Raw genomic sequence first — 16,477 nt, forward strand, 5'->3', positions numbered from 1 at the left:
TTTTTTTTTTAGTACCAGGAATTGAACTCATGATGTCAGGCTTGCCAGGCAAGCACTTATGTCGCTGAGCTACATCACCGGCTCATTCCATTTACTGTCATTCCTAGTGCAACAGTAATCATGTTCACTTTATTTCAAATTATGGTTTGTAATCTTTCATTTTAATGATTATACTTTTGCTTTTCAAAATAAGTTTCATTGTTTAAGTATATTTGATTAAACTTTTATTGAGTTTCCATTGCTAGTGTATTTTTTAAAAAAACTGTTTATCATCAACATCATCAATATTAACAATGAACAGATCTAAACTACCAATAAAATTACCATACCTCAACATAAATAATATTGGCTGTGTAAATAATATTGACTACCTTTGATGTTCACCACAGCTGAGCTCTTTTTCTCATTTTTTATTCTCATTTTACTATTAAGTGAATTAATGAAGTCAGATTCTGTCTGCATTTTTTCCAATTTGAGAGACATAAAATAAACACTGCATTGTTTCTTACACTACCCAGGAGCACTTTCAGTCATAAAGTTCAATATGTAAGGAGGAAGCTGGCCAGGCTGCCAGTGCAACAGGCTAACGCTAACTTCCCTGTTCACAACCTATTAGTGTTGGAATAGGCATCGTTCTTGGTACTTAATTTGGGCTCAAGCTGTGGTTTCTTTAGAAGTTTTGACTCTCCCATGACCTGTGGTTTTGTTAGCCAGGATCTTGTAGATCTTCAGAGGACTGTGATGGTCTTCCAAGGTGAAACTGTGATTGTGCCTTTGCCTGCAACTGTCACTGCTCATGATGCATCACCATTAATGGAACGTCTTATGGACCACCAATATCCAGCCCAGTAAGTCCAACTCAGCTTTTTATAAGCTTTGCAGAGGGTAGCTGGCATGGCTCCTAATAATTCCTGCCTGATAGTGATAGCATCGCGTAACCCTCCTCCCTTTGGTGTGGCCTATACCTAACGAATAAAATATGGTGAAAGGGATGGGATATTTGTAATTAGTGTATAAAAAATGAGTGCACTGTGTCTCTCTTACTCTGTTTTTGTGTGTGTGCTACCAGGGATTAAACACAGCTTTGAACTGAGGTACATCTCCAGCCCATCTTTTGTTTTGAGCTAGGGTCCTAGTAAGTTAATAAATTGTCCTAGGTGAGGCTTGAACTTGAGATCCTCTTCCTTCCTCCTCCCACCATGCTGGGATTACAGGCATGCGGCACCAGGCCCAGCATGGTCTTGTTCCTTTATTTGTTCTGATTAAGCCAGCATCGTGTTGTAAGAGGACCACGCAGCAAAGAAGCAAAGGAGGCCATGAGGGCATGAAGCCTTCCTTTGAAAGCCTGTCAGGAGCTGAATCCTGACAACAGTCTCCTGAGTCTTCTAGGGAGCAGATCCTGCCCTGAGATGAGTGCAGCCTTGGTGAGATGCTCAAGAGCCAGAGGGCTCAGCTGAGCTGCCCTGAGATTTCCAACCCACTGAAGTTGGGAAATAAAATACCAAAAATGTTTTAAAACCATTATGTTTTGGAGGTAATTTGTTACACAGCAATAAATAACACAAGACTCAAAGCAAAACATTTTTTATCCTGAGAATATAAAACTATAGTCTCAAATTACATACTTGTCTGCTTAAAATGCATCCTTCATATCTTTCAGTATAATACAAGTTCATGATTAGTAGTAAATACACATGGCAAAGATGACTCTGGAACAAAAATAATTGACATTTAAGTGTAACAGATTTTAAATTTACACTGTTACTCTGGAACAAAAATAATTGACATTTAAGTGTAACAGATTTTAAATTTACACTGTTACACTGTAACAGATTTTAAATTTCTCTGGCACAATGCTCCAGTGAAAACTTTTGGATTAAAGTGATCTACTGGGAAAAAAAAAGATTTACTAAATACTATTTAGTTCATGCCTCTTATTGTCAATATAAAATATATCACAGGATATCAGACCTCTTCATATAGTTTAAATGGTAAGGTTATCAGGCAAGAGAACTGAAAGTTTATCCTCTTTTCACTAAAATGTTTACAATAAATATTTTACCATAATTCTTGAATATTTTTGTAAGTGACTCTATTAAGAATTCTGAAGGATTATCTGCTATAAATTTGAGTCCTTTCTTGAGAAACTAAGATATCAGAAAGAGTATGCCCTTAGATGTGTTACATACTACCCAAATTCAACCTGTTGAAAATATTATTTCATTTCAACTGTTTTTCCTTTAATCTTTCCCACCTCAGTAAATGGTGTTGCTATTGATCAGATTATGTAAAACTGATACCTGGGACCTCTATTTGACACTGTGCATCAGTTTAGGAAGTCTTCCACTCAAATACCTCTCAGGTCTCACTACTTCTTTCCATCACAGATCCAAGTCATTATGGTGTCTCTCATTATAGTGCTACTGCTTCTGAGTAAGTCTACTTCTAATTATGCTCCTCCCAGCAGTCAGGGTCAATCTTTTACAGATATAAATCAGTATACATCCTCTGATCAAAACCCATCAACAAATCCCATTGCACATATGATAAAAAGTGGAAACTAGCTGGATATGTTGGCACACACCTGTAACCCCAGCTACTTAGGAGGCAGAGGCAGTAATATCACATATTCAAAACTTAGCAGGACCCAGTTCCAAAAATACAATTTAAAAAGGGTTGGAGATGCCATTCAAGTGCAGTGCTTTCCTAACAGGTTCAAGGCTTAGGTTTAACCCTCAGTAAAAAACTGGAAACATGAAAATTTTATCATAGGATAAATCGTTCTGTAAGATCTGCACACTTTTCCATCCTCTTTTTGTGCTATGAGCTGCTCTTATTTGCTACAAAGATCTCTAATTTCTCTAAAAAGCCAGGTTTTTGCTTGGTTCCCACTTGGAAAGTTTTTCTCCTAACTGTGATTTATGTTACAGACCCAGCTTAGAAAAAAATCTCTTCCCGTACTGTAAATATAAACTGGATACCTTTGTAACACTGTCCTGCAGCTCCTATAGATTCTTCCTCATCACATTAAACATAATTTATAATCTTTTTTTGTTTTGTTTTGTTTTGTTTTTCCGGTACCAGGAACTATAATCTATCCTTGTTTGTATGGATATTTAATATCTCCTGGAAGACTGCTTCTTCATGAGGTCTAGGTATAGTCAGTTTGCTCACCAGTGACTACCAGAGTGCTTGGTACATAGTAGATGTTCAAAAAATGTTTGTTAAGGGGCTGGGGATTTAGCTCAGCGGCAAAGCACCTGCCTGGCAAGTGCAAGGTCGTGAGTTCAGTTCCCGGTACCAAAAAAAAAAAAAAAAAAAAAGTTTGTTAAATAAAGACATCAATAAAATTGAATATATCTTATTATTGTAGTTATAATTAGGAAAATATTTATATTATGGCTTGTGGTAAATGTGTACCAATCTTCTTTCTTTCATCCTTTAAGAATTTACCCTTGTATCTTTTTTTTTGGTCTTTTTTTGAGACAAGGTCTTGCTATGCAGTTCAGGCTGGCCTTGAGCTCACTTAGTAGCCCAGGCTGGTCTCCAACTCACAACGACACTCCTGCCTCAGCCTCCTGAGTGCTGGGATTACAGGTGTGTGCCACCACACCAGGCCTTACCCTTGTAACTTCTTGAGAATAAAATATATTTGGTGTTGAGATTGGAAAAAACCTTTAATATTCGTATTAGTTGTAGCTACTATAACTTTCTCAACTGACCTATCTGTAAGGGTTTGTATTCAGATTTTCACTGCACAGTAACGAATATGTATACCTAGAGCAACCAATTATAAATATAAACAACTTCTGCCTGGTAATCAAAGAGGTGATCCTCCTGCCTCAGCCTCTCAAGTGCTGGGATTACAGGTGTGTACTACCACACCCAGAAAAAATTGTTTTACAACAAGCAAACAACTGCTTAAGCAAATCTTTGATGTGTGTATCTTAATCTGTGTGGAGTTTTTGCTTTAATTCTTAATGACACTTAAAAGTTTTAAAGGTTATTTTTGCTATCATAATATGGTATAGACTCTGTATGAAATCAATATAGAATTCAATCACTATGAATAAAAATTTTATTAACAGGCCCTAGTTTCACTCACTATACAAGAAATGATTCCCATCTATTAATTTGTCACTAACATGTAGCTCTCCAGAATAACTGCTTAAAATGTATTTCTAGGAAGTAAACATTTCTATTATTTTACTATTCACTGGATATTCATTATTCAAAAAATTATGAGCAATGCTACAACCAATTTATGCTACACAATAAATGATGTATTCTATGAAAGTTGAACGTTTTCAGAGTCAATATAATCACAACATATGCTTTTTGGATTCATGTGTTCACTTACAGTTTGCTTATTACTGCTTTATAGAGATGGAGGTTTGTACATTATAATAAGGCCCTATTGATTTATCTGTAACAGAATACTAAGCATACTAAATAAACTGGAAAAGCTAGGTCTGAGACTGTACCAGCAAGCAGTACAGTAAATCTGGGCAAAATCAGGGCAAAATCAGAATGTTGGGATAAGAAAGATGAATGGTATAAGCTGGAGTAACAATGACTAATATTTAGTCCAGTAATGCAAATTATTAGATTTTAGACTTGTTTGTTCACAATGAGAAAATTATTTCCTCAGTGTTTTAAGAAATCAATCAATCATTCCATATAAACTGTTAAATTTCCTTTTGGGAAAGTGTTTTCTTATCTGAAGATATGTAAAGCAATATTTAACATTTATTTAGTATGACGTGGTTCACACGTTTTCCCAGCACACTATTCTTTTTGGTCAAAAATTTAAATCTTGATTAAATGAATTCAGGTAGTTTATTTGACCTTCAATGTACTTATGGGCTTTTTTGTTAGTGAGCAGTGGAAAAATTTTAAATTTTTTTTTTAGATTTTTAAATAAGCTATTTTCAAGTAACATGGGTTTCAAAATATGTTAAAATTGATAAAAATAAAAAAGTATATAATTACATAATGAAATTCTCTAAAGTATTATTTTTAAAGTGTGTAATTTAAAAATTCACATGTCATGTAGCCAAATGTGTGGGCTTAGTTCTATTTTTGAAGTGAAAGAATAAAATTATCATTTGACTTTCCTTTTCAGTTTTTACAATGGAATAGTTTGATGACTTTGACTGCGGGCAAATGAGCAAAATGGGGGCGGGGGGGAAACAAGGATCAGAGTATGTTCCCGACTCAGTCTCTCATTTGGTTTATTTATCATCAGCAGAATGTAGCTGGTCAGAATGTTATTTTGGGGCATAATTTTTCTTTTAGCTGGTTGTAAACTGTTTAATTTCTAATTGCTAATGGACCCCTGAATACTACAAGGAAGCAGAAAATACACTGATGTTTAACACAAATTAATGAAGAATACAGAAATAAATGTGTAAATTCACTTTAGGATTCTTTTCACCAGATCTATAAATTGTGTTCATTTGATCAGGCTACTCAGGTTGTCTATTAAGTAGCTATTATTTTAAAAAAATGAACAAATATTGAGATAAAGGTTTCCAAATAGTACTGGAGTAAAGACCAAAACACCCACAATATACTATTTGAGGAAATATTCTAGCAAATGGAGGCTGAAAAATTGTTACTATTTCATTTTAAGAGTAAAATGTTAAGAATTCTTAAGAGTAAATGTTTAGAATTTTTAGGAGTAAAATATTAACAATTTTAAGAGTAAAATGTTAAGAATTCTGAATATCATCTCATCAAGCAGTTATTCAATGCCATAATGTGATACTAAATTTTAATCTTCTTTTTAATTTATATTCAGTCCCTAAATCATACTAATATACCTTTATAAAATTTAACAAATTTTAATGCCTTCTCTTATGCAGTTGAAGACAAACAGCATCTCATATTATGTATTCTGAATATTAAAGACTGTGTTTAAATAAAATTTATAAAGCAATCAATGTAAATTACCTTCTTTTCTCATACTAATACAAAAAGAATGTTTAAAACACTACCTAGAGAATATATATTGTTATTAAAGAGATTAAAGAGTCAACATAGGCTGAGAAATATGGCTACAACATTGCTAAGGTTTTTGATCATTTTAAACCCAGAAAAGTTTCAATTAATGATGGAAGAATTAATGATGGAAGATTCACTGATTTTTATACTGCCAAGTGAAATGCAGCAAGCTAGAATAACTGGTTAGTTTTATTAAGGTATCTTATTAAGATGGCTTATTAAGCTACTCACTCTTGTTTTCATAGGGCTTTAGGCTGATACTAAACTTTAAAATGTAGGATTCTTTCCTTCCTAACTTTCATAAAAGTCATATATAATTAGCACTGAATGAAATTTTCTAATGTCAACATTTCAAATTTTGATTAACAGGGAATACAAGTCAACCTTATTCAAGTTTAATTCAAAAGACTGGCAACATCCTTTGGGAGACCAGTAGAGATAAAATATCAATGCAACTTCAAATTTCAGACTAAGCCATCAGCCTACAAAGTAAAAGTAATATTCAACTTATTAAGCTGGCATGGTGACAGTCATTTTCTCCACTTGATCTAGTTTTGATTCATAGGCACAATATATTCTCAAATTGAAATAAATATTTAGGGTCTGTAAAGCAGTTATGATCCTCCCATTAATATATATGATATCTGATCTACACAGAATATGAAAAATATTGGTCATAAAGATAAAGCAGTAGTTGAAAAAAGTGATAGACATACTGAACATAAAGTAAAAAATAGAAATTTAGGAGGTGATAGGCTTTCTGAACAACATTTGAATAAAAGCCTGGCAAAATTCTGCATGCTGGGAAGGACTATAATTTGATTTATACCTTTATATCAATGAACATTAAATATCACCCAACAGAATCATATAAAGTTAGGGTAAGTTAAAAAGTTATCATTCGTTACTATTATTGTTGAGAGAAGACAAACTAGGGATGTCATTTTTCTCCTTCAGCTGTCTCTTTTATCCGGTATTTATGGCCAGAACTAGGGTGATGGGAATGAGGCACTCATCTTGAGTTAGAATTTAAGTGGGCACAAAAAACCCTGTGATCAAAATAGTATTTTAGTGAAATAAATATATTTTAAGCATGCAAGCTGTTCTCTTTTATCAGTGCACATAATTATACAGAATACTGGGCATCACTGTGACATTTTCATGTGTGTATAACATACTTTGATCCTGCCCATATCACCTTTTAATTAAAATTTTAAACATCAAAATTAATCTAAACTTCATGATAAAATATCAACATTTTAAGTGACTTTTCCTTTTTGTATTGGAAATCGAACGCAGGACCTCAAGCTTGCCAGGCAGGTGCTATGCTGCTGAGCTATATCCCCAACAATACCAACATTTTAAATAAGGAAAGTTTCTTTAAAAGATGAATTTTGATAAAAGGTTGGGTGGTTTAAATATATATGCTATCATTTACATAAGCACTGCATATTTAAGTCAAAAAATTTTCAATATAAATTTTAATAATAAATCCCTAAATACTGTTTAGAGGCACTTGATGGCCTAAATCTCCATGTTTAAGATTATTCTATTTTTTATGCACTAAACTCCTTAGTATCTGCAATTTTCCTAGAACTACTTAGGCTGGTTGATTCCACTGCCAAAGTTACTTCTTTTAACTAACTATGTGGCTGACTGATGGTCTCTGTTTGAATTAATTACTCTAGGTGATAAAGTACTAATTTTCTGATTCGATCATTCTATCAATACTTAACAGCTGACACTCTTTTGTACAAAAGTTTTTATCCTCTTTGCCTTCCATCTCTGTTTTAATTTCTTTGTAAACCTTAAGATGTAGGAGTTTAACATTTTATACTCAAATAGTTTTTTCCTTGATGCATAAATTGTCCTAAGCTTTTCAAGCTGGCTTCCGTGTCCTTTTCAATAGAATCCCACACTTCTGCATGACTACTGTAAGTGCTTTCTTCTCTCTTGCACAAAATGATACCTCAGATTCAGTTTATGCTTCCTGTAACCCAGACATGGGCGCTTCAGTATCTTTAAATAGGAAGTGGTTTTCAGAAACTAAAATCTGGACACTACATGTGCCCACTGCTATGAGGGCTTTTCAGTGGGCAGAACTAAGAAGAAAAATATATATATTTAAAATCATGACCTCAGATTGATACTTCCAGTTTGAATTTAATATTAAAGTTTCCTTTTCCTAATGCCATTTACTTTACAATGACAATCTGGACTCCTAATATTTATTTTCCCAACCCTTCTCTCTCTCTCTCTCTCTTTCTCTCTCTCTCTCTCCCTCTTTCTCTCTCTCTCACTCCATCACTATAGCTACAGCTATTGCCGTAGTTGTTTCAAAATGTGGATATTGCCAGGCATGGTGAAGCACACCTGTAATCCCAACACTTGGGAGGCTGAGGCAGGAGGATCTCTGTGAGTTCGAGGTCAGCCTGGGCTACATAAGCAAATTTAAGGCCAGCCTGAACTACAGAGCAAGACCTTATCTCAAAAAAAAAAAAAAAAAAAAAGCAAAACAAAAAAGATGTTGATAGCAATAGTACTACCAATTATGAACAACACTGCAAAATTTTAGATTTGTTTGTATTTCATTTTTGCTTAGAATATATGCCATTAAGGATATACAGAGTATGATGATCAAAAGATACTTTAGCTAGGCATGGTGGCACATGCTTATAATTAGTTATCTGGGTGGCTGAGGAGGTAGGATTGTAATTCAAGGCCAGCCTAGCAATCTATAAAGAAAGACCCCTTCTCAAGATAAAATTTAAAAAGGACTGGGTATGTAGCTCAATGGTGGAACACTTGCCAACAAAACATCCACCTCGATTTTTCTCTTTATAATATCTCACGAATTTTAAATACAATTAGATATATTTATTTTTATGTGTGCTCACTTTTCTGTCTTGTTTTTTGCTTTAAATTTCATTTAATTTTTGAATATTTAAAACACATACATAGGGCAGAAGTCAAAAGTATACAGAAAGTCACAGTTTAAAAAGCTGCACTTTTACCTTTTGCCTGTAAATCCTTCCCATCTACCTCTAAAGATAATCATTTTCTTTAGTTTCTGGTTTATCTTTTTTGTTGTTTTTACTTGCATTTTTTAGTAGTGTAAGTACTTGATTTTTTTCAGTTAGCAATTTGCTCTGGGAAACACTCAATATCAATTTTTAGACAACTTCCTTATTCTTTTTTTTTTTATGTGGTACCAAAGTCAAACTCAGGGCCTTGTGCTTTCCAGGCAGGCACCGCACCCACTGAGCTACATCCCTCACCCCTTATTCTTTTTATAGCTGTATTCTCCTACGTGAATGAACACTAGCTTCCATAGCTTCTTCATCATTTGGATTAATTTTATTTGCCATTAAAATAAATTTTATGCTATTTGATATTAATGAAAGTATATAATCAGAATTGACCCCTAGAGGAGATTTTCCTCAGGGGGCAAGTGTTTTGTTAGATACTGCTGAATTCTGTGCCTAGTTGTGTTACCATTTTACATTTCTACTGGTACTGTATGAGAATGCAGAAAACCCTCTGTACTTCCAATTTCCGAGACCTACTGTAAAATTCTCTTCTTTCAAAGGTTACATGCTACCTACACTTTTTATGAGATTAAAATCTTATTTTTCCCTTACCATTTTGATTCTGAAGAGGTGATTATTATTTTTAAATTTAAAATGTGTAAGTAGAAGACATTCAATGCTTTACATTTATAGAGCACATTATATGTTTCAAAGCATGCGTATGCATTTTGTTTGATCTTTATATCAATGTTTTGAAGTAGAGAAATCAAGTCTATCAGCTCCATCTTCCAGACTGACAGGAAACACAACTTAATGATTTATAAGTACCTAAGGACTATCATGGGAATCTGTTAGCTTACTGATATTTCTACTAGATAATAAATTGCCTCTCTTTGACCTTGCAATTCTAATGTTTCAATTTATTATATGCTAATGTAACTAGATAGACAGAAGCATTAGAAATACAGACTTAGACATTATATTTACTTCACAAATAGCAGAAATAAGAAAGGTATTATTGAGTTAAGTTCATATTTTATTTTGGATAAAGCTTCATTTGTTTGGATTTAGCTTAAGAATTTTACAAACTATTTAACCAACTCTAATAATAAAGTTTATTTTGGAGAAATATATCACATTTTAATTTGAAATAAGAGTTATATAAACATAAGTAACAAGCTGAATATAGGGAATTATCCTTTAATATATAAGCAATTCTTATAACTTTCTAAAATCTTAGAAAATCAAATGAAGAGTAGCAAAATATAATTTCAAGACTGGATGAAAGTTCAAAGGCTTCTTTTACGCTAATCAATGTCTCCCTACATCCTTGGAAAGGTAAGAAAAAAATTTTTCCCAGTATAAAATGTTTAGCCTAAATTTTTAATTAGATTGACTCATCCTTGAGAATAACAAGGATATATTTATCCTATCATATGAGCTTCAAGAAAATATTGAAGGATGACATTAACAAACATTATAAATTGTGAGCCCTCAAACAGAAACAGTGAAATCAATAAGCATAAATATAAACCTGATTTTGGTATTTTATTCATAATGTAAACTGTTCACCACAAAGCACAATCTGTATGTTAAAGATGTCATTTATTTTTGAAGTTTAAAAATAACAAAAAGACTTTAGACCCACATATAAGAGGTCCTCTTTTTATCCTTTTCTGAGACACTGACCTGTATGCTCATTTAAAAATGAACACCACATCTTTACATTATTAAATCTTTGTTTTGATCTATTAGTATTCACCAAAGTGCCATTTTATAAAACCTCGCACTGAATAGACAAGGCTGGAGGTGACCATCTGCAGCTTTAGAGTCTGTGTTTGAATTGATGAAAAGAGCTTTGTGTTTTCATTGCCAAGTTTGATTCTTCCAGTCATTAGGCATTCCCCTCCAATCGCATCAATGAAGCCGTACTCCCTCACACCCATGTGTTAAATTCTCCTCTCCTCATGCTTTCCTTTGCCGGCTCTACTCAAGAATGACTACTGGGTCTTAGCCACATTCTTCTCACAGCTGTGTTAAAAAAGAGCATCAGAAAGTCTTCCTAAAACCCATATGTGTATCTGGTCACTTCTCTGTCTTAGGGTCACCTCACATTGTGGTGTGATTATACAGAGATTCATTCTTGTTCTTGAACTGTGCTACTCCCATCATTCTGGGAAAGATTAGGCCCTCTGTGAGTCAGTACTTTAGAACTTGGAAGACTGATGTGAAATACACATCAATCAGCTCAAAAGGCCGATTACAAGGAAGATGTTTCAAGATACTATTTTTTGTGTTATATTTACCATTTATATAGCTTCTCATATGGCAGATGGTTAACATAAAAAGAAATAACATATGCTTACACATGCTTTTAGGAGTCTATTGTATGTGACAAAGGGAAAAGTAAACTGATGATGATATTCAATGAACTGTTAGTTTGTATGTTATAAATGTCAAAGCAACTAAAATTAGTAAGTTCCAAAATATCATTTGCTATGTACTTATGGGAATTTTTTAAATTTATAGTCAAATCTTTCTATACAAACATCTGACAAAACAATCTTCAATAGCATAAATTTTTTTCATTAGACTGTACCTAGGTTAAAGAATGGGCAGGAAAAACTGCCTCTGTAACATTAAAGAACATAAAATAATACAAAGAAAAAGAAAGACACACTATAGATGTCACTGTACATAATTTGTTATAGAATATTTTTCTCTTTAATTGTAAATAATTAAAAATGAATATACAGTGCTTATTATTTTATAGTCAAAGTTACACTGAAGCAAGTATAGCATTTTTTTCAGTCTATATATTTACTGAGGGCCAACTATATACATGTGCAAGTCCCTGACTTACTAGGTGAAATAATCAATCATGGAATCTTAGAATCTAAGTTAAATTTGTATTTCTACTTCTTGTGTTCAACTGCGTTTTGCAATTACACTTTGGGAATAAAAACCTGACCTAACAAGGAAGTTTTAAATTGCTCTGTGTTTAGATAAATTGTACAACTATGTATATCAGATTTTAGAGTACTGAAGGTTTATTATATGCAAAAACTCTCACTTGTACAGCAAATACATATTTGCTGTATTAACAGATAGATACAGTATATCTAATCTATGCGTTTGAGAACACAGAAAGCAAAGGGAGGAGTTCTGAGTTAATAATATCAAGGATCAATATATATATGACAGCAAGCATATTTTATCAAGTATACTGTGGCTGGGCAATGTCCAATCAGGAATGATGGAAATTTCTAAAAATCTAATATTTACTATTAAAAATATTTTAAAATATATTAATGATTAGTGTCACTAAGTAACCTATCCTAGGGAGTTGAAATTACTTCATACATCTTATTTTTTTAATCCTCCCATCTTTGAAATTGTTCTTCAGATGGATGAGTTCTATTTTTATAGAAGTACTCAGGAGGAATATGGCTATTAAGAGTTAAACAATAAAAAGGTTTTGATTGCAGCTGACAGAATCAAGGAAAAAGATACTTGTTAGATTATATAACAATTTTCAGGAATTTATATACACATGCACAAACACACACATACATACACATGACAGTCACGTTTGAATTCCTCTATGGTATAAGAACTCATTTTTTAAAGCCTGTCAAGTTCTTGTCAAACGGTGCATGAACATAGCAAGTGGACTGTACAATTTCCAGAAAGTGACAGAAACTGTCTCTGACTTTTAATCACTGTATTACTAGGACTAATAACAACAACAACAAAAACTCCTGTAGTGTAGTCTTAGACCAAAAGACTATGGATTATTCATCTTTTAGTCTTTTGTTCTTTTTCTTTTATTTCTCTCTATCGTGCCTGCTTTGAACATAATCATCCATCTAAGTGTGCAAAAATATATAGCTATAGTTTATCTATGGGAAGACAGCATCTGAAATGAGTATCAAACACAAGAAATCATGTTATAAGTTTTTAGTTTCTTTTATTCCTGTTTTTATTCTTTTCTGTAAAGCTAATCACAATAAGGAATTATTTTACCAGAGAAAGTACAGAATCTAAGGTTTGAGAGCTCCTTTCCTTCATTAGCCTGGATCCTTCTATTTCTACCCTATTGGAATCTCAAATTCTGGGTTAGGCTTCTATCCTAATAATCCTACTTTAATCCTGCCCTGGTGTAAGGAGTGAGCCATACAATTAAAAACTATGTTTCTTTTTCATGTGAAAGTGAGACATTTCCTAAAGGTTAAAGTATAAGCCTAGATTCTTTAATTTTTATAAATAAATGAATGTAATTACGTCTGTCAAACATGGTAGGTATCTCAGTGTATAGTAAAAGTAGCTTCAAGAGACTCACTTTAAGTAATTGATGCATGGGAAAAGTGATCCTATACAAATATGTAATAGAATTGATAGTTCCAATAAAATATATACTTGTTTGACAGAGGATAAGATTTGGGTTTTATAAGTTACCTATGTAACCCAGAGATTTAAAAATGTTTGTTTTACAAGTCTAGAATATTATATTTTTTAAAAGCATTATCATGTGTGCAAGAATAGAAATTAACCATGTTTAGATGCTGTAGTTTTTACAATGATTGCTTAGGAGTTATCTGAGTCCATTTTCCATATGTAAATGAGCATTACACTATATCTAATTAGGTCTGACTTTAGATACTGCTTTCAAAAGTTGATTGGGAGATGCCGTAAATAAACATAAATAAATTAACTATTAGACCTATTATTTACTGAGATATATATCATATTTCACAGAACCTTCAAATCTCAAATATAAAATATATTTTGAAGAACAATTTCAGAAAAGTTTTAGGCTCTCCCACCTAATACTAATGAATCAAAGTCAATTTTAAACATTATAGCAAAAATTGATTTACATATTCTGCTGAGTTGGTAATTTTTGAAACTTTGTCTTTGATTACTTAATCCACAAGTGTTTACAGTGCTCACACATGCTGAACAATGCCTTGGAAATAACTTATAATTCAACCAAGACTGTCTAGGGGAAAAAATTACAAGTAGAGTTGGTAAGAAGCAGAATCATTTTATTGAAAAAGTGATGTAATTCTAAAAGACATCACAGAGGTTTTTCTTAATAAACTACTTAAGAATAATTTAGCATAGTTATTTTTCCTTATGGTTAAAGTCAGATTCTGGAGCTAATAACAAAACTAAAAAGTCTGTCTTTTGATGAAAATAGTAAGCTTTTTATTTTTTAATCAAGAAACTGTGCTTCCAGCACCCAGAGTCATCTATCCTGTTTTATAATTCAGCCTGCAAACAGATTAAGCAGCTGAGTTTGTGGAAAGTATGTTTGCTCTACGCTGAGAACCCTTGTGGGGCAGTACAGTGACTCCCCTGACACTTAGAAAAGAACGATAGACAGTTCTTAGTCATTGGCAGGGAAACCGGCCTGAGAATTCACAATTTCTTTGTAATAGCAACTTCGTCATAAAAGTCAGTATTTGGCCAAGAGGCAGGAAAGACTTTGTTAGGTTTATGTGTCCCCACCATAAATATTACTAAAAAGATGCAGGATAGTTTACTACTTTGAAAGTCTATCAATTGAAATGTTTTATCTTGAAATTTTAAATGAGTAGAACTCATGCAAATTTTAAGGAACTGATTTTTTTTAAAGTATGGACACAAGGAGAAAGTTCTGAAGAGTTGACAAATTTTTTCTCATAAATGTTTAATATTTATAATTTTTCTACAGTTATTTGTCTGATTTATTCATTATATACTTATAGTTTGAGAGAATTTGAATCACAACCCTGTAAATCTGGCCCATAGTACAGATGATATAAGACAAAAACTGTCAATGTAAACTCAAGGTCTGCAAGAGATCTAATCTTATAAGCAGGGCTATAACTGCTTTTAGGTAATTATATGCAGCTTAGGCAGGATAAGCATAGCAAAATGTATTTTTAAAAATTCTTTGGAACTTTTAGGCCACAAGAAGCATACTTAGATGGGAAACAGTATATAGTATAAAGCATCACTGAGTTTTAAATCTCTCATGATAATAAAGACATTCACTTAATGAACTGGTATATCAGGTTTCTCTTTACTAAATTAGGGTTAGAGATGGTCCTTAAAAAACTATTATTCAAAGAAGTTTTCCTGACAAAGCTTCTGTGCTTTTAACCATTTATTCAGTTTCCCACATCTCTACAGGACTCTGTCCAAACCCAAGTACCAGGAAAAGAGCTAAAAGTCAATGACAATGTGTTATTCCTCCAAAAAACACACATTTTAAAAAAGAAGTACATAAGGTTAACTGAAGTTAAAAGAAATATATTGTGTTTAAGCCAAAGGAACTGATTTTTGCTGGTAAATTTCACATTTTGTGACAGCTGGGCCAAGAACTATTTTGGGGCAATGAGATCTGGCATTCATTGACTTTTACTCTACAACTATTTATAAGCCAAATTATGGGTGGTAATTCCATACAACTCTTTTTTCCAGGAATACTCCTACATGTTAAAAATGTTTGAGAAAACAAGCAATTGTATGAAAGAAAACAAAATGTGAATTTGAAATTCTACAATTAGCTATGCTACAACAGTATATAGTCTTTCTCTACTATTATTAAAGATTTCATGTCTTATAAGTACTTAAACTTCATGAAAGTGGGTGCTTAGAACAAGGTTAAATCTGGTCATGAGGAAATAAGAGATTCCAGTTCCTGAGAGAGAAGGTCCACAGCGGCTCCAGTGAGGGAAGGTGCGCTGCCAACCACAAAGGAAATCATCCTTTTCTATGAAACTGGAACTCTTTGGGCAGTGGGTTGGAAGAAGCCATAAAGCAGATCTGAGTACACCTAAATTTTTCCAATGTATTTCTGAATGGACCAGCTTTACTTTAGTTCATTATTGTAGTAACCCACTAAATCATACTAATTCATTTGTTTGTAAGCATTTATGGAGTAAGTTACTTTACAAGTGGCATCTGCATGGATTTTTGGAGGTATCTAGGTGGAAGTGGCAGTAGGTAGGAAATATACATACAAAACAATTACAACACCTAGGTGACTAAGATCCCTAATGAAAGTATGGATTAAGTACCAAGAAAGAGTAGAAAAGGACATAAAGAAACAACTGGAAGAAGCTAGTTAAAGCTTCATTATAAGAGTAATGTTGGACTTTAGAGGAAAAAAGTGTGGCTGGACTTTAGGGGAAAAAAGTGTGGCCATGCACTAAAAGGCAGCAATATTTTCTAAAAGTGGGAATAGCATATACAAAGATATGTGGCAAGCGCTGGGGGAGTAAATGATACTGGAACAAGGGGAGACAGGGAGACGGCAGTGATGGCCTCATATATCATGTTAAGTTGTAACAGGAAAATGATACAATTTAAATTCTGTGCGAGAAAGATGAACTCTGCAGACAGTGAAGAGGATAAACCTGAGAGAACCAGTTGTGGGCAGACTAGTATTC

General features: G+C 33.1%; 1 protein-coding gene across 1 annotated transcript in view; it reads right to left on the bottom strand.

The window, feature by feature from the left end:
• Nucleotides 1-16,477, bottom strand: part of Mipol1 (mirror-image polydactyly 1) — a 328,974-nt gene that overhangs the window by 55,739 nt on the left and 256,758 nt on the right. The window lies entirely within an intron of this gene.

This window comes from Chinchilla lanigera, unplaced genomic scaffold (genome assembly GCF_000276665.1).
Source record: "Chinchilla lanigera isolate Chin_1 unplaced genomic scaffold, ChiLan1.0 scaffold00008, whole genome shotgun sequence".
Lineage (NCBI taxonomy): Eukaryota > Metazoa > Chordata > Mammalia > Rodentia > Chinchillidae > Chinchilla > Chinchilla lanigera.